Source organism: Sus scrofa, chromosome 3, assembly GCF_054392235.1.
Source record: "Sus scrofa isolate SSC_HxYL_T2T_F1_AM1 chromosome 3, Sscrofa_HxYL_maternal_Yorkshire_Landrace_v2.0, whole genome shotgun sequence".
NCBI classification, from domain to species: Eukaryota; Metazoa; Chordata; class Mammalia; order Artiodactyla; family Suidae; genus Sus; species Sus scrofa.
The window spans coordinates 39,860,371-39,879,492 of NC_139385.1; the positions used below are offsets into that span (position 1 = coordinate 39,860,371).

Here is a 19,122-nt window from a genome sequence, read left to right on the forward strand (position 1 = left end):
GCTGACTTGCCCCGGGTCTCAGGGCTCGGAAGGGGAAAGGAAGTGGCAGGAACTGGCACCCGTCTACCATCCTCTGGCCCCTGATCATCACTCATCCTGCCTCAAGGGCTCCAGCAGGTTTAGACCAGTATTCCCAGTTCTCCCCTCCCTTCATATTAGAATTACACCAACCTTCCCTCCATCATGTGACTGGCGATGGCCAATGGGCTGCTGTGCTTTAACAATGTTTAAAAGTGGGCTTGCCCTCTTCTGCTCCTGCCAGTACTAGTTAGATTAAGCTTCCAGGGAGGCACTGGTCAAGCAGCCCATGGAGATGTGCAGAATCTCCAGTCTGGAGGCAGGCTCAGCCAAATCCAGCCTCCATTCACCAAACCCAATTGACCTGCAGACTTATGAGTGAGAAAAATAATATTTAAGATGGTAAACCACCAAGATGTGGGGCATGTTTGCTGCACATTTGGTTGCAATAGACACGGACTAATCCAAGAAGGAACACCAAATCTCTGCAGCTCCTTCTGCATAATAAAACATCCCGCTTGCTAGTTGGGTGGGGTGGGGAGTTCCAGAGCTCTTTTGGCCCCAGTTCTCTTTGAGTCTGGGAAGCAAACCTAAGTAAGTAGATGCTTCCTATTTCCTTTTTTGGAGGCTGGGATGTTGGGGTCAAGGACAACGCAGCCTGCCTCCTTCTGTCCAGGTGGACTGGCCTCCCATCTCTCTAACTGCTCTTCTTCCAACCTCGTTTCCAGCCCTCTTCTGCCTTTTCAACCCTATCCCTTCCCCTGAAGTGTTCATTATAATTATTTTATAATTAGTTAGCTAACACACCGAGAAGAATCCAGCAGAATATCTGATGGCTTAGACCTTAACAGCTCCCATGAAACCCCATCATCCCGCCACCCTGAGCTCCCACGGCTCTGAGGAATTTTCCACACAGCCCTTATCTGGCTGCATTTTAATTGCTTGGCTTCCACATCCACCTCCCCCACCAGACTGGGAGCTTTTGAAAAGAAGGGCCAAGCATACTTCATCTCCAGTTCCCTGTGATTTTCACATGGTCTGATTTTTGAATAAATTCACACCAAGGCAGCAGCTGGTTTTCTGGTAGACTCTGTGTGTAACATGTGAGTGTCTGTGTGTGTGTCTGTGTATGTGCATGCATGCATGTATACAAACATGCATGTGTTTGTACATGAGTATGCATGTGGCTATGTGTAGTTGTGACTATTGCATGTGTGTTTATGCATGTCTGTGTGTGCACACCTCTGTGTGGCTGTGTGTATATATGGCAGGTGGATATGTGTCTCTGTGTATGTGCATGGGTGTGTACATGAACATGTGTGTTTGTGCATGCCTGCATATGTGTGGATTGTGTGTGTGCACATGTGTGTATATGTACATGTCTGTGTGCACATGTGTGTGTCCATGTACATGTGCATGCATGGGTGTGCATAATCTCTCCATCTTCTCTCTTCTCCTCTCTTTCCCACCTGCCTCCTCCTGTCTCTGATCCTAAAGTTGCTCTTATCAGACAAACACAAACAAACCACCAGTCCTTGATTCAACTGTTTGTGAATTTAATTTGTTCTGCCCACAAATATTTGTGGAGCATCTCCTAAGTCCAAGGCACTGTCCTAGGTCCTGAAGACAAGGCGGCAGGCTGAGGGGAGACAGAAATCCTGCCCTCACTTGCATCCTGATAATTATCCCTACCATAGATTACTGCTAGAAAATACCTGGCCGCAAGGAAATCAAACAGGGCTGAAATGACACACACTAGACTTTGCTACGGGCTGAAAGTTGACAGAAGAAAAGCATTCTTTTTTTTTAAGTCCTTGTCTGCAGGATATGGAAGTTCCCAACCTAGGGGTCAAACCAGAACTACAGCTGCCGACCTATGCCACAGCCACAGCCGTGTCTTCGACCTACACCACGGCCCACGGCAATGCCAGCTCCTTAACCCACTGAGCGAGGGCAGGGATTGAACCCACATCCTCATGGATACTAGCCAGGTTCGTAAGCCACTGAGCCACAAGGAGAACTCCCAGAAGAAAAGCATCTTGATAAAATTTAGGTCAGCAAAATTTAACCCAGTAGATTTGAAGTAGATAGAAAGACCACAAAAGAAGGAAACAAACAAAACGTTAAAACAGCAGAAGCTTGGAGTTCTCTGGTGGCCTAGTGGTTAAGGAGCCAGGGTTGTCACTGCCGTGGCTCGGGTTCAAGTTCGATGCCTGGCCTGGAATTTCTCCATGCCACAGGCTCAGCCAAAATAAATAAATAAATAAAAGCTAAAACAGCAAATGTTAAAATCAGCAGAAAGTTGGTATAAGTGAAAAGACTGATGAATTACATTTGTTGTAAAATTTAAACAGAAAATAACTGATCCCATGAAAATAATTTTATGACAGATAAACATTTTAATGGGAAAAAATGGAATCAATTTAGTTGAGCTGTAGAGAAAATTAAACCTTGGATTAAAATGGCTTAATGGAATTTGCTCCATGAAGCACCTTGTTGCAGAAAATTAATGTTACAAGAATTGTCACATGGATGTGTGCATAAAAGTGTACATGAGGCAGAAACAATAGGGGGAAAATGGAAACAGGCACACAATATTCTCCACCTGTGTCACAAAATGCATTGAGAGACTCAGCTCCTTGGAGCACTCACAGCCTCAGACTTAGCCTCCGCTCAACACTCCTCAAACGTTTTTGTGCATTCAAGTCACCGAGAGGCCTTGTTAAAATGCAGATTCTGATGCAGCAGGAGACTGGGGCCCTCAGGAGATTTTGGCGTTTCTAACAAGCTCCCGGGAGATACAGATGCTGCTGGTCTGCAGACCACACTCTGAGCAACGCACCCCTCCCCTCTCCCAGGGCTTAGATTGGCTGTCCACATTGCATCATCCTTTCCTGGAAAAGCGGAGGCTAAGAAAAAAAATCTGCTTTGAAAAATCTGCAATGCAACTCGCTCAGCAGGACCTTAGAGGTGACGAACACTGACAGAGCCCCCTGCCCACCTTCCATGTGACTGCAGAATCAGCCACCTACCTTGGTTTGGGGGACCCTCATCCCCCAGGCACAGGCCTTTTAGGGATTCACTAAGCAAACTCCCCAGGGTTTAGCTCAAGGAGGAAATCACTAAGAGAAGGCGCAGCATGCTGAGGTGGAATCAGTCTAAACTCTGAAAGCTGAGGGTTCTAGGTTCAAGTGCTGATTCAGCACTTAGTGGTTCTGGGCCTCAGTGTTCTCATCTATATAATGGAAATATGTGGGTGGCCTGAGACATTTCATATAAACCACACAGCACCTAGCTGGTAGGGCGGCCTGCACATTCTGGTTTCTATCTCCATCCCAGAGAAGATGGGATTCCGGTCGCCGAGGCGCACAGGGATGAGATACCTGCAAAGCTGAAGCGTTCCTGGCACCCTTTCAATCACAGCCATAGACAGATGCCAATGACTGAATCCTAAATCTACCTGAGATGAGGTCAGAGCCCCAGAGGGACACAGTGCAGAAGAACAGGGCACAGAAAGGCATTTATTTTCTCTTTTTATAGCCACACCTGCGGCATATGAAAGTTCCCAGGCTAGGGGTTGAATAGGAGCTGCAACTGCCAGCTTATGCCACAGCCACAGCAATACTAGCAATACTGGCTCCTGAGTGAGACCAGGGATTGAAACTGCATCCTCATGGAGACAATGTCAGGTCCTTATGGGTTGGAATTATTGACTCAGGTCTCATGAACAAAATATGGCCAAAGCAACTAGATGCCACTTCCAAGGTCAGGTTACAAAAAGACAGTTGCTTCTCTTCTGGTTTCCTTCCTTCCTTCTCTCTCTCCCTCTGCCTGCCTCAGAAGCCAGCTGCTTTGTTGTGACCTGCCCTATGGAGAGATCCATGTTGCAAAGAAGTGATTCCTCCAGCCAACAGCCAGCAAGACTTGAGTCCCTCAGTCCAACAGCCACATCAGTGAGGTTGGAAGCAGAGGTTGCTGCAGCCCCAGCCAATAGTATGACTGCATCTTCTTGGAAGACCCTGAGCTGGAAGCACCTGGCCAAGCTGCACACGGACTCCTGACGACAGAAACTATGAGATAACAACTGGGTGGTTTTTTCAAACTGATAAATTTGGGGTAGCATTTGAGGCAGCAATCAGTCACTAATACAGCTTGAAAGGTATCCAGGCAAAGGCTCAGAGCCCACGTCTACCTCAGTCTGGCTCTGGAAGCGGCCAGATCATTTCCTCTGGGGTAAGATCAGCATACTGTATGGCAATCAGAACCAAAAACGTGGAGAGGCTCCACCATCGGTATAAGACAAACCTGAGGGCCAGAGAGGGAGGGGTGACACTGACTGCACCAGCCCCTAAGACATCATCTCTTTCACACTCTCAACAACCCAAGGAGGTCAATTTTATTAGTTTCATTCTCTTACACTTGAGGAAACTCTGCTCAGAGAGTTAAAGCACCTTCCCTAAAATCATACAGCTCAAAAGTCGGAAGTGATGATTCAAACAGAGGTCACTGGCACTGAACCCAAGCACAGCCCCACTACACCGCACTGCTTTATTTTCCTTCCCTGGTCCTACAGCGCCTGAGGGGGGAGGCTCAAATCTGGCTTCTCTGGTCCCGATTAACTGGGTTACGTGCAGACTCGATTTAGACTCCCATTTTTTGGAGCATCGAGCTTAGATCCAGGCCCGAGACTTCAACATTTATTTTCTGGGACTTTTATTTGTTTGTTTGTTTGTTTTTAGGGCCACACCCACAGCATATGGAAGTTCCCAGGCTAGGGGTGGAACTGGAGCTGCCAGCCTACGCCACAGTCACAGCAATGCCAAATCTGAGCCATGCATGCCACCTACACCACAGCTTACAGTAATGCTGGATCCTTAACTCACTGAGCATGGACAGGGATGGAACCTGCATCCTCATGGATATTAGTCGGGTTTGTTACTGCTGAGCCACAAGGGGAACTCCAAGGGACTTTCATATATTGGCTGGCAGATTTACTGATTTGTTAGCAAAATGATTCCCCTTGTTCAGAAAGGAGAAATAAACTACTCCCCAGACACTTAGAAATCAAGCAGCTGCCTGGTTAGAATGTTAAGGGTCTATGAACTTACTAACAGGGCACAGATCAACAAAACCTTGTCCAAGGGTGATGCCCTACAGAACCCATCTCTCCATCTCTCCCAGTTCCTTCCTTGCCCCCTTTTCAGAAGTTGAGCGATGGAAAGTGGCAATTGGTTATCAAGGCATTTGGGCACTGCTCGAGCTGAAGCAAGAAAAATGCCTCCCTCGAGAGTTCAGAACTTTCAAGCATATTGGAAAAGAGCCAATAAACCATTTCATGCATCAGTCAGCATGGGCTACATTTTGCTACAGTAACAAGCAGACCCAGATCTCAGGGGTTTAACACAACAAAATTTTATGTCTCAGTCCTGCCATGAGTTCCCCTGAGTCAGCAGGACTCTGTTCCACACAGTCACTCAGACACCAGGTTGTGGGAAGCATCACCATCTGGAATGGGATGCTTCCTCGTGTGCTACCGCTGGGAAAAAAGAGAGAGAAGCACACTCCATCTCTAAAGTACTTCTGCCTGGAAGTGACCTCAGTTCCAACCTCAACAAGCTGCTTGGTCCCTGCCAGCTCCAAGGAGTCTGGGAAATGTGGCTTTCCACGTGTCCAGGAAGGCCAGGAGAGCCCGGCTCTGGGGGCACCAGCCCAATCGGCCACAGCCCCTCAGCACCCCACCAGAGTCATATGCACAGGAGATACTCATAAACCTGAAGGTGCCCTTGAGAACCTTCTTTTTTCTTTCTTTTTTTCTCTCTAATGAAACAAAACATCTTCCATCCTCATGTAGCCACGGAACACATCCTCCACTGACTCTAGAATATAGCAGTGCTTAGCCAAGTGGCACTTGGTAAAACTGAAGAATGTCGGCATCAGAGGGGGGGGCCCCCCATGATTATTAAGGCTTCAGTTTTATTGGGGGCAGTTGAGGACATAAAGATCCAGAAATAAATGGAACAAATCCAGAATTAAACTTTTATTCATTCCTTTAACAAACATTTTTGAGTGCCTGCTAGATCCCAGGAACTAAGTTTTAAAAATAGGGAGACAGAAATAAATAAGAGACTAGCCTTGTCCTCAGAAGGCCCACGGAGGGAGTTCCCGTTGTGGCTCAGTGGCAACAAACCTGACTAGTACCCATGAGGTCGCAGGTTCAATCCCTGGCCCCACTCAGTGGGTTAAGGATCAAGTATTGCCATGAGCTGCAGTGTAGGTCACAGATGCAGCTCAGATCTGGCGTTACTGTGGCAGTGGCCAGCAGCTACAGCTCCGATTCGACCCCTAGCCTGGGCGAGTGTAGCCCTAAAAAGCAAAAAATAAAAAATACAAAAAAAAAAAGAAGAAGAAGAAGGCCTGTGGAAGCAGGGTGGGGGAGACTGGCATGGGAGCAAATAAATAACCATGAACAGCTCTGTGTGTTGAGTGTTTAAGTGTGAGCATGAGTGTGTGAGTGTGTGTGTGTGTGTGTGTGTGTGTGTGTGTGTGTGAAAAGGAGAGATTGATTCTAGGTCCATGATGGTTCAAAGGAAAAGGAAGAGGGAGTCTCCATATATCCTGCAGACTGAACATCAGAGAAAATTGGGGGGAGGAAGTGAAGTAGAGGCTTGCTAAATCGGGGTGGGGCCGGCACCCCAGGCACAGGAGATATATGAGCAACGGCAACTTCAGACCCAGTTGTGGTACCCAAGCTTTTGGACCTTCCCTCCCTGACCGCAGGACCTGGCAAAGTGCCTGGCGTACAACAGATGTTCAACTAACCCATGGGAATGTGTCCTGTATCTTTCCAGATCTTTCTCTCATGTTACAGCCACAGAATAAAGGATCTGAAATCTCATCACTCAGGCTAGATCTAGACTGCAAATCACGTCTCAGGTGTCCCTGGCAGGTGAGGCCTCTCAAAGTGCATTTCACCATGTTCTGAGGCCTCACCTCTGGCCATCTCCCCAGTCCCAGGGCCCCCCGTTTTAGGAATTCGGCACAGAGCACTAATGCATTTTCCTCCTGCAGAAAGGTCATTCGTTAACTCTCACCTCTGCCCACCTGTAAACTTTTTGTACCAGTGTTGGCTGCAATTTAACACAGAATGTGTTACTTAAACAGTACTGCAATTATGACACAGACAGGGGGAAAATAAATCTCAATCAAATACATTTAGTCTGGTTGACCAGGAAAAAAAAAAAAAAAAAAAGTATCTTAGCTACTGAAGTTAAGAGAAAGGGAAACTGTTTTCATCACTGCTTTTTTTAAAATGTCCTTAAATTATTCTTATCAGGAATAAACTCCACTCATTTCTTTGGTGCCAGGAGCAGACAGCAGAGAAAAGGAAACCCACTGTTTGGTTATTTCAAGGAAAAAACAGTTCCTCTCTAGGCTGAAGGGACTCAATGATGTGTAGGTACCTGAACACCAGTTAGGGTCTAATATCTGTTTAAAAAAAGTTATCAATTTACCTAACTTACCCCTCCTCCTCTCCTTTCCCTTTGGTAACCATAAGTTTGTTTTCTATGTCTGTGAGTCTATTTCTGTTTGGTAAACAAGTTCATGTGTAGCAATTTTTTTTTAGAGTCCACATATCATATGACTTTGATTTACTTCACTTAGTATGATAATCTCTGGGTCCATCCTGGATACACACTACTGCTTATGAAAGAGATAAGCAACAAGGACCTACTGTCTAGCACAGGGAACTATATTCGATATCCCGTAATAACCTATAACGGAAAAGATTCGGAAAAAGAAATACACACACACACACACACACACACACAAAGGATTTCTATAAACAAGAGGCAGGCAAAGGACACGGGGCATCTGAACTGGAAGCCCCGAGCATCCTGCTTGGTTATTTCGGCATCTGCCTGATCTCCCGACATGTCTCCTACAGTCCACACCTCCCATGTCTCAGCACCCGCCAGTCCCTCTATCTGGGCTGCCTTCCTTCTTCCTGTCTTCACCACTGAGCTTTAAAATTCAGCTCAAGCGTCGCCACTTCCTCCGGGAAGTCCATTGCAATCCTCAGGCTGAAAAGTGGACTTTCTGTGTTCTCACTCACCCCTCCACTACAACAGCATGACCAACTTACTGCTCTCTTTCCCCTCCTGGATGACACACTCGCTGAGAACAGGGACTGCATCTTCTTTATCCTTTTCTGTGTCGCTCCTAACCAGCGTGACGCTCAGGTAGAGGCCTGATAAATCCTTGTGGAATGAATAAATGATGTTTTGTCCAAACTTTATTTTATTATTTATTTATTTATTTATTTATTTATTTTTGCTTTTTAGGGGCACAAGTGTGGCATATAGAAGTTCCCAGGCTAGGGGTCGACTCGGAGCTGCAGCTGCTGGCCTACACCACAGCCACAGAAATGTCAGATCCGAGCTACATCTGCGACCTACACCTCAGCTCACAGCGACGCCGGAGCCTTAACCCACTGAGCAATGCCAGGGATTGAACCCTCATCCTCATGGATCCTAGCTGGATTGTCTTCACTGAGCCACAACGGGAACTCCCTGTCCCAACTTTTTAAATGTCCCTTCCTCTTGTCTCACCCTCTCGCCCTTATCAAAATCAACCTAAAACTACCCTGTTGTGAAATTTGAATTCAAGAAGCTTTCTCTAGTACCATGGGAAGGTAGAGGCTTTGTTTTTTCACAGGCGTGGCGCATTCCGAAAGATATGCTTTATCCAGGATGATTTTAGCGACATCCTTATTGCCAGCCCACCTCCGTTCATAGGCTCCTCCAGCTCTGCAATTATGTCGCAATGGTTTTCTAATCAGCGCAGGGCCCACGAGGGCTCATAAATGACACTTGTCTTTGTGTCGCTACTTTTCATGAGTTTTCAGAATTAAGCCCCTCTTGGAGTTCCAGCCCTCACAGGGGTGAGATTACGTTCCATTCAGTGAGAGAATAAAGGTTAATCACTAAATGGGTCTTGTGAGTTAAGACGGTCCTCATGGGGAGAAAGAAAACAGGATGCACAAAACAGAGAGTATGTTTCCGGACTTCTGAGCAACTGCACTTGTGAGCCTCAGAGAAAAGAGGGATGTCAGAGGCCTTTCTGACTGTGTCTGAGAGATTTAAACGCAGCAATTATTGTTAAAAAAAAAAAAAAGTTAAGGGGTGAGGGAAGGATTTAGATGTCTGCTAGGTGCCACACTGAGATAGAAGCTTACAGATGGTATTTTGTCTGGTTATGAGAGATGGTGTCCAAAGTGGCCCCCAGTGATTCTTGCTGCCTGACGTATACTTGTCCAGTCCGCTCCCCTGTTGACCTGTGTGACCAATAGGGCTTTTCCAAAATTATAGACTCTGACTTCAGAGGCTGGCTGATGAAAGGCATTGTCTTCTCCCTGACTTTCTCTTGGGTCACTCGTTCTGAAGGAGCCCAGATGCCATGGTGAAGATACCCAAGCTCAACCACCAGCAGGGGCTTTGTCAGAACCAACAAAAGAGACTCAACCCTGAAAATACAAACTTCATTTTCATTTCAGGAGTATGTGATCCTGGAAGTCTCTCTTTTTTTTTCTTTTGACGGCTACACCTGCACATATAGAAGCTCCTAGGTTAAGGGTGGACTCAGAGCTGCAGCTGCCGGCCACAGCTACAGCCACAGCCATAGCAATGCCAGATCCGAGCCACATTTGTAACCTACACTGCAGCTTACAGCAACTCTGGATTCTTAACCTACTGGGCGAGGCCAGGGATCGAACCCACATCCTCACAGACACTATGTCAGGTTCTTAAACCACTGAGCCATGACGGGAACACCACAATCCTGGAAGTTCCATGTGATCATTTTTTCTTCTTATTATGAGCTCTTAGAATTTTCAAACTTGCAGTCCATAAGCCCTGAAAATCTTCAGATGGACAAAGACATTACCCCCAATTTTTTTTAAGAGCAGAATGTGCAGCATATGGAAGTTCCCAGGCTATGGGTCTAATCAGAGCTGCAGCCAGCAGCCTACGCCACAGCCACAGCAACACAGGATTTGCGCTGCATCTGCGACCTATACCACAGCTCACAGCAACGCCAGATACTTAACTCACTGAGCAAGGCCAGGGATCAAACCCACATCCTTGTGGTTACTAGTCGGGTTTGTTACTGCTGAGCCACAGCGGGAACTCCCATTACCCAAAACTTTGACTCCAGCATCAGCAGATGGATGAAACACAAAAACTGCATACATCCTACGAGTTAACTAAAATAAATATGAAAGAAGAGTTTTGTAAGATAACAGAACTATCAGCTAACCTTCTTTAATAGTGATTATCTATAAACAGTGCTAATCCTGTGAACTGAAAGAGGAAGAAAAATTTAACCAGAAAGCCCTCAATCTGGCTCCCCATTGCTTTTTCAGATGGTCTGGGCTAGCTCCAAAATTATCATTAGATCCCCTTTAAATATATTCCACTACGTCAGTGAGTCTCAGTCCTGGATTCACATTGGAGATTATCTTGGAATTTCTTTTAAAAACACCAATCCCAAAGAAGACATGGTACAGGTATACAATGGAATACTACTCAGCCATAAAAAAGAATGAAAAAAATGCCATTGGCAGCAACATGGATGGGCCTAGAGATGACCATACTAAGTGAAATAAGTCAGAAAGAGAAATACAAATGCCATGTGATATCACTTATACGTAGAATATAAAAACATGATACAAGTGAACTTATTTACAAAACAGACTCACAGACATAGAAAACAAACTTTCAGTTACCAAAGGGGAAAGGGGGTGAGGGAAGGATAAATTGGGGATTAACAGATACAGACTACTATATATAAAATAAACAAAAAGGTCCTACTGTATAGTACAGGGAACTACATTCCATATCCTATAATAAACCATAATAGAAAAGATAAGAAAAAGAATCTATATAACTGGATCACTCTGCTGTACACCAGAAACAAACACAACACTGTAAATCAACTATACGTCAGTAAAAAAAATTTTTAATTAAAAAAATTTTTTTCCAATCTAACAACTAAAAGCATAAGAGCTAGTGAGAAAATAGTCCAAAATGGAAAAAAAAAAAATTTTAAACCCACCTAGGCCCCACCTCCGATCAATCAAATTAGAATCTCTCTACCTTAGAAATCTATACATAGAACTTCCATATGACCCCACAATCCCACTCTTGGGCATCTATCCGGACAAAACTCTACTTAAAAGAGACACATGCACCCGCATGTTCATTGCAGCACTATTCACAATAGCCAGGACATGGAAACAACCCAAATGTCCATCGACAGATGATTGGATTCGGAAGAGGTGGTATATATACACAATGGAATACTACTCAGCCATAAAAAAAGAATGACATAATGCCATTTGCAGCAACATGGATGGAACTAGAGAATCTCATCCTGAGTGAAATGAGCCAGAAAGACAAAGACAAATACCATATGATATCACTTATAACTGGAATCTAATACCCAGCACAAATGAACATCTCCTCAGAAAAGAAAATCAAGGACTTGGAGAAGAGACTTGTGGCTGTCCGATGGGAGGGGGAGGGAGTGGGAGGGATCGGGAGCTTGGGCTTATCAGACACAACTTAGAATAGATTTATAAGGAGATCCTGCTGAATACCATTGAGAACTTTGTCTAGATACTCATGTTGCAACAGAACAAAGGATGGGGGAAAAAATATAATTGTAATGTATACATGTAAGGATAACCTGACCCCCTTGCTGAACAGTGGGAAAAAAAAAATTAGAATCTCTGAGGATGGTTCCCCAAATCAGTATTTTTACATTCCCCTGGAGGTTTTTTTTTATTAGCGTATAGTTGATATATGGTGTTGTGTCACTTTCTGCCATATAGCACAGTGACTCAGTCATCCACATATGTATATATATACTTTTCCCGAGATTTTATTGAGGGGCCAACACTGAGACTCTCTGCACCCTAAGATTGGGCTAGGCATCTCCACAGGGGTATGAGCAAATTCCATGCTGATTCCCTTTCTCTAAGAATGAACTTCCCACCTCCAAGGTGAGCTGCTGGCAGTCTTGTTTGCAACACATGGCCCTGACCTCCTGTCCGTAACTATCACACAGGAGCAGACATCAGGCTCAGGCTGGACCAATGGATTCTCTACCCTATGAATCTGGAATCTGGATTAGGAGACAGCCACCTGTCAGGGGCTGGGGGTGGCCATATTCTGCCAGCTGTAAGCATGGAGGAGAAGCAAAAGCTGGTTCCTCAGAGAAAGCAAAGACAGAGACCAGTGCCTGGGGAAAGGCAGAAAGGCAGCTGAGAGGCAGGTCCTGCTGGGTCCTGCTGCCTTGAGTTCCTGGCCTCAGACCTTCAAGAAGCCTTGCCATGCTTCAGTCCAAGAGATTTCCTGGGATCCTTCAGCACTCAATGGCATTCTTTGGATGGAAAGTGATACAACTCAAACCAACTTAAGCAAAAGGACAAGAGTTACTGATTTACATACCAGTAAGTAGAGAGATGGAGGGGACCTCAGGCACAACTGGGCCCAGAGAGGAAACAAAGTTATACTCTCCATCGCTCACTCTTGTGCCACTTTCCAATACCTACATCTGTGGGTGGGCTTCATGCTGTTTCAGATAGACAGGTTGTCCCACATGGAAGGAAACAGGCCGCAAGCAAAGACACCCCCACTATTTTCACTTCAGAATTTTAGAGGCAAGCCTTTTCTACAGCTCCACATCAAAAAAAATCCAAGAAAAGTCTTTAGGCCAGAATTGGAAATATGCTCACCCCTCCACCCACCACCAATCCCCATTAGCAGGGGGATGGCTTACTGTGATTGGCTGGCCTTCAGTCACCTGACCAATCTCTATGGTAACAGGAGCAAGGTCTATGATTGACAGCTTCACCGCAGTCACCTGACTGAAAAAGAAGAAATAGAACAGGAGATGATGAGCAAAGAAAAGCAGATATCCAAAAAATCTCTTTTTTTCCCTTGCTTAAGATCTCCTGGGGTGACTTTATTCCTTGCAATCAAAATACCTTAACTGGGTATGGCTATAAAACTATATCTAGAGGAATCTTTGCAATGATGGAAAGATACCACCAGTGACTCTACCACAGTCAATATCCCTGTTGTGATTTTGTTTAATTTTGCAGAGTGTTACCATTGGGGGGAACTGGGGTCAGAAGGCAGGGTATTTCTCTCCATAATTTCTTACACCTTAACATGAATCCAAATTGATCTCCAAAAAAAGTTCAATTCAATAAAAAAGCAGAAAACAAAGTAAAACAGGTTGTGTTGGGGCTGAGCAAGGTTGTGTTGGGGCAGAGAAAGATGGCGCAGGAGTAAGAGGTTGCCATCACCTCCCCCATAAACACATCAAAAAACACATTGCCATGCAAAACGACTCGCACAGACCATCAACTGGATGCTGGCAGAAGAACCTAAACCTCCAAAAAGGGCAAGAAACTCTTGACACAACCGGGTAGAACAAAGGAAAAAGAGAGAGAGAGAGAGAGAGAAGGAATCAGGATGGGACTAGCATTCCTGAGAGGCAGCTGTGAAAGAGAAAGGGGACCCACCTCCTGGGAAGCCACCTAAACCCACGGAAAAATCAGCTGAGTCGAAGGGACCTCAAAGTCGTGGAGAAAAGCGCTGCAGCTGGACTGAGAACAGCAAAGCAAGGGAGAGCCGCACAGATGATGCGAACCACCCACCTGGACACCACAGCCTGAGCCCCTGGCGCGGGGGCCGGGCACTGAGACTCAAGCTCCAGAGGTCGGTCCTGGGGAGAGGACTGGGGCTGGCCGGGTGGGGACGGCCTGAGGGGCCAAGGAGCAGTGTGGCAGGGGCAGGGGAGCAGAACGCCACAGGCGGAGGAGGGGAACACCTTGCCAGAGGGAAGCTGGACAAAGTCCTGACCCCACAGGAGAGGCCAGCGCCATTGCTGGGGAGGAGAGGGGGGCGGACGCCAGAGGAAACGCCCTGCGCCCCCAGCGTGCGCATGCGCATGCCTGTGGGCTCTCGGAGGGCGGGGCTGCTCTGGCACAGGCTACAGGTGGTGTGAGAAGTCTCTTGCTCATTTAGGGGAGACTGGGTGCTTCTTGTGCAGGCTACTGGTGGCCAGGCACCTCTTGTGTGGGCTAAGGGCATCAGGGGGCTAAGTGTGACGTGGTGCCTATTGCATGATCTACAGGGAGCAGGGACAGACCACCACGGTCATCTCAGAGGCCAGAGGGAGGCGTGGCTTGCCAGCTCTGGGGGCCTGTGAGTGGGCTCCACCCGTGACACCAATCACCACAGGGGTTGGCAAAAAAGAAAAAAAGAGGGCATTGCAACCAAGCATCATACAACGTTGCTCTCACTCCCCTGGAAACACACCCACCCTGCAGCTGCCACTGCCAAACACTCTGGGCAGTGCCCAGACTCTTGGTCACTGTCCCTTCCCAAGACCCTACAACTAGGAGCAGCTGGTTCAGCACCTCCTGTGTGGGTTAAGTGGGACAGGGTGCTTCTTGTGTGGTCTGCAGGCAGTGGGGGCAAACCGCCTCAGTTATCCCTGATTCCAGAGGTGGGCGTGGCCCGCCGCCACTGGGGATACCTGAATGAAAATCCCTTGCAGCCCCAACCACCTCAGAGGGCACCACAGAGAAGGGCACTGTGATGGAACACCACCTGTTGTTATTCTCACTCCCCTGAGAGCACACCCACCCTACTGCTGCCACTGCCAAACACTCTGGGCAATGCCCGGACACTTGACCACTGTCCCTTCCCAGGAACCTGCAACTAGGAGCAGCTTGTACAGCATCTCCTGTGGGGGCTAAGCAGGACAAAGTACGTCTGGCATGGTCTACAAGAGGCGGGGGCAAACCACCAGTTATCTCTGGCTCCAGAGGTGGGAGTGGCTTGGCACCACTAACGGTCTGTGAACAGAAACCATTTGCAGCCCCATTTACCTCAAGGGCACCACAGAGGAGGGCACTATAACGGAACACCACCTGTTGGTGCTCTTGCACCCCCCAGGGAACACACCCGCCCTGCTGCTGCCACTGCCAAACACTCTGGGCAGTATCCACACGCCTGATCTCTGTCACTTCCCAGGATCCTGCAACTAGGAGCAGCCTGTACAGCACCTCTTATGTGGGCTAAGTGAGACAGGGCCACATACAAGGTCTACAGGAGGTGGGGAAAAACCACCACAGTTACCACTGACTCCAGAGGTGGTCATGGCCCACTCCCACTAGGGGTCCCTAAGCAGGCACCACCCACGGTTCCAATCACCTCAGAGGAGGGCATTGCAATCGAACACAGGCTCTTGTTGCTCTCACTCCTCTGGGAGCTCACACACCCCACTGCTGCTACTGCCAAATGCCCTGGTCACCTTGAAGATCTGCCTAGAGCTCATTACCACTTCCCAGGGCCCTGCAACAACTAGCCTGTGCCACCTTCATGCAGGTCCTTGCTGCTGTTGAGACCCCAATAACAAGGCACGGACTGCCAGCACTACCCATTGCCTCCTTCTCCCTGAAAACACACTGGACATCCTGGGAATAACAGCCTGCTCACACCAAAGAAAGACACAGCAGATATTCAAACTCCCACACCAAAAATAAATAGTAACCCCCCAAAAATACAAAGGGGCATTCTTGCATAGAAGTAGCCTCACAAGACTACAGTTTGGCTTCCCCAAACTCACAGAAAAAGAAAAACACAAGGCAAGATGAAGAAGCTCGGAAACCATTCCCACTTAAAGCAACAGGACAATTCATCTAAAGCAGTCAACAATGAAACAGACCCCTACAGTCTGACAGACTTTGAGTTCAAAAGGGAGACAGTGAAAATGCTGAAAGAATTAAGAGAGGATATGAACACTAATGCAGATTCCTTTAGAGAGGCACTAGAAAATATCAGGGGGAGCCAAGAAAACCTAGAAAATTCATTTGCAGAGATACAAACTGAGATAAAGGCAATAAAGACCAAAATGAATGGTGCAGAGGAATGAATTAGTGACGTGGAAGACAGAATACTGGAAATCACCCCATCAGGACAGCAGACAGAAAACCAAATGAAAAAAACATGAAAGCACTATAAGAGACCTATGGGATAACACAAAGCAGGCCAATCTGCACACAATAGGAATTCCAGAAGGAGAAGAAAAAGAAAAGGGGATTGAAAGTATATTTGAAGAAATTATGGCTGAAAACTTTCCAAATCTAAAGGATACTGATGTGAAGATACAGGAAGCACAGGGGGCCCCAAACAAGGTGAACCCAGACAGGCCCACACCAAGACATATTATAATAAAAAATGGCAAAAGTTAAAGTTAGAGAGGATTCTAAAGGCAGAAAGAGAAAAGCAAAGCGTTAATTATAGGGGAATCCCCATAAGGTTATCAGCTGATTTCTCTACAGAAACATTACAGGTCAGAAGGGAGTGGCAAGATATATTTAAAGTGCTGAAAGGAAAAAAGTTGCAACCTAGAATACTCCATCCAGCAAGAATATCATTTAAATTAGAAAGGGAAATAAAGAATTCCTCCAACAAACAAAAGCTAAAAGAGTACAGCAGTACGAAACCCATTCTAAAAGAAATACTGAAAGGGCTTCTCTAAATTAAAAAAGAAGAAGAAGAATTAGGATGGAGGAAACCACAATTGGAAAACAGTCACTTAAATAAGCCAGCATACACATTAAAAAAAAAAAAAGACAACAAAATCATACAATGTGGGGAAGGAAAGTAAGAAAATATAGATTCTTTTTTTATTTTAATGATGTTTTTGAGCCTATATGACTATCAGGCTAAAGCAAATAGATATAGGAAGGGTTCAACATACTTAAAAAACAAGGCAACCACAAATCAAAATGAACATTACATTCACAAAAACTGAAAAGTACTTAATCATAAAATAAATGGAAACCATCCAAAGAAAAGAAAACAGAAACATAGAATCAACTGGAAAACAAGGGTTAAAATGGCAATAAATACATATCTATCAATAATCACCTTAAATGTCAAGGGAGTGAATGCTCCAATCAAAAGACACAGAGCGGCATGTTGGATAATAAAACAGCAAAAACATTCCATCGACTGTCTACAAGAAACTCACCTTAGGGCAAAAGACACACATAGATTGAAAAGGAAGGGATGGAAAAAGATATTTCATGCCAATGGACAAGACAGGAAAGCAGGAGTTGCAACACTCATATCAGACAAAATAGACTTTAAAATGAAGGCCATAAAGAAAGACAAACAAGGACACTATTTAATGGTTAAAGGATCCATTCAAGAAGAGGACATTACAATTGTCAATATATATGCCCCTAATATAGGAGCACCCAGATAGCTACAACAAATACTAACAAGACATAAAAGGAGAAATTGATGGGAATACAATCATAGCAGGAGACTTTAACACCCCACTCACATCCATGGACAGATCCTCTAGACAGAAAATCAATAAGGCAACAGAGATCCTAAAGTACACAATAGAAAAGTTAGACTTAGTTGACATTTTCAGGACATTACATCCAAAAAAATCAGAATATACATGCTTCTCAAGTTCACATGGAACATTCTCAAGAATCGACCACATATTGGGACACAAAGCTAACCTCAATAAATTTAGGAGCATAGAAATTATTTCAAGTATCTTCTCTGACCACAATGGCATGAAATTAGAAGTTAACCACAGGAAAAGAAATGAGAAAAACTGACTACATGGAGACTAAACAACATGCTACTAAAAAACCCATGGGTCAATGAGGAAATCAATAAGGAAATCAAACAATGCCTCGAGACAAATGATAATGAAGACACAACCACCCAAAATCTATGGGAAACCCACAAAAGCAGTGCTCAGAGAGAAATTCATAGCAATACAGGCCTTCCTCAAAAAAGAAGAAACATCTCAAGTCAACAACTTAACCCACCACCTAACTGAATTAGAAAAAGAAGAACAAACAAAACCTAAAGTCAGCAGAAGGAAGGAAATCATCAAGATCAAAAGAGGAAATCAATAAAATAGAGATTCAAAAAAACAATAGTCAAAATCAAACCAAGAGCTGGTTCTTTGAAAAGGTAAACAAAACGGACAAACCTCTGGCTAGACTCACCAAGAAGAGGAGAGAAAAAATCCAAATAAACAAAATAAGAAATGAAAAAGGAGAAGTCACAACAGATACTACAGAAATACAAAAAAAAATGAGAGAATACTATTAACAACTGTATGCCAACAAATTTGACAACCTAGAAGAAATGGACAACGTTCTAGACATTTACAGCCTGCCAAAACTGAATCAGGAGGAAATAGATCAACTGAACAGACCAATCACTGGACATGAAATTGAATATGTCATAAAAACACTCCCTACACATAAAAGTCCAGGACCAGATGGCTTCACAGGCAAATTCTACCAAACATACAAAGAGGAACTTATACCCATCCTCCTTAAACTTTTCCAAAAGGTTGAAGAAGAAGGAACACTCCCAAAGACATCCTATGACACCACCATCACGCTAATTCCAAAACCAGACAAAGGTACCACCAGAAAAGAAAACTATTGGTCAATATCTTTGATGAATATAGATCAAATTTTTGATGCAAAAATTCTCAACAAAATTTTAGCCAGCCAACTCCAACAACACATTAAAAAGATCATACACCACAACCAGGTGGGGTTCATCCCAGGTTCACAAGGATGGTTCAACATATTCAAATCAATCAACATTATACACCACATTAACAAAAGAAACGTCAAAAACCACATGACCATCTCAATAGATGCAGAGAAAGCATTTGACAAAGTCCAACATCCATTCATGTTCAAGACCCTCGCCAAAGTGGGTATAGAGGGAACATTCCTGAACATAATCAAAGCCATTTAACGACAAACCCACAGCAATTATAATAGTTAATGGAGAAAACCTGAAAGCCTTCCCACTAAAGTCGGGAACAAGACAAGAATGCCCACTCTCACCACTGTTATTCAACATAGTACTGGAAGTCCTAGCAACAGCAGTCAGACAAACAAAAAAATAAAAGGCATCCAAATAGGAAGGGAAGAGGTAAAACTGTCACTGTGTGCAGAAGATATGA

At 45.1% G+C, this 19,122-nt stretch overlaps 1 long non-coding RNA gene across 1 annotated transcript in view; it reads right to left on the minus strand.

The window, feature by feature from the left end:
- The window catches only part of LOC102160708 (uncharacterized), a 235,236-nt gene that overhangs the window by 152,994 nt on the left and 63,120 nt on the right, over positions 1–19,122 (minus strand). The window contains exon 3 of the long non-coding RNA XR_014840839.1: positions 12,859–12,946. This is a non-coding gene — a long non-coding RNA (uncharacterized LOC102160708). The remainder of the gene's footprint in view (positions 1–12,858; positions 12,947–19,122) is intronic.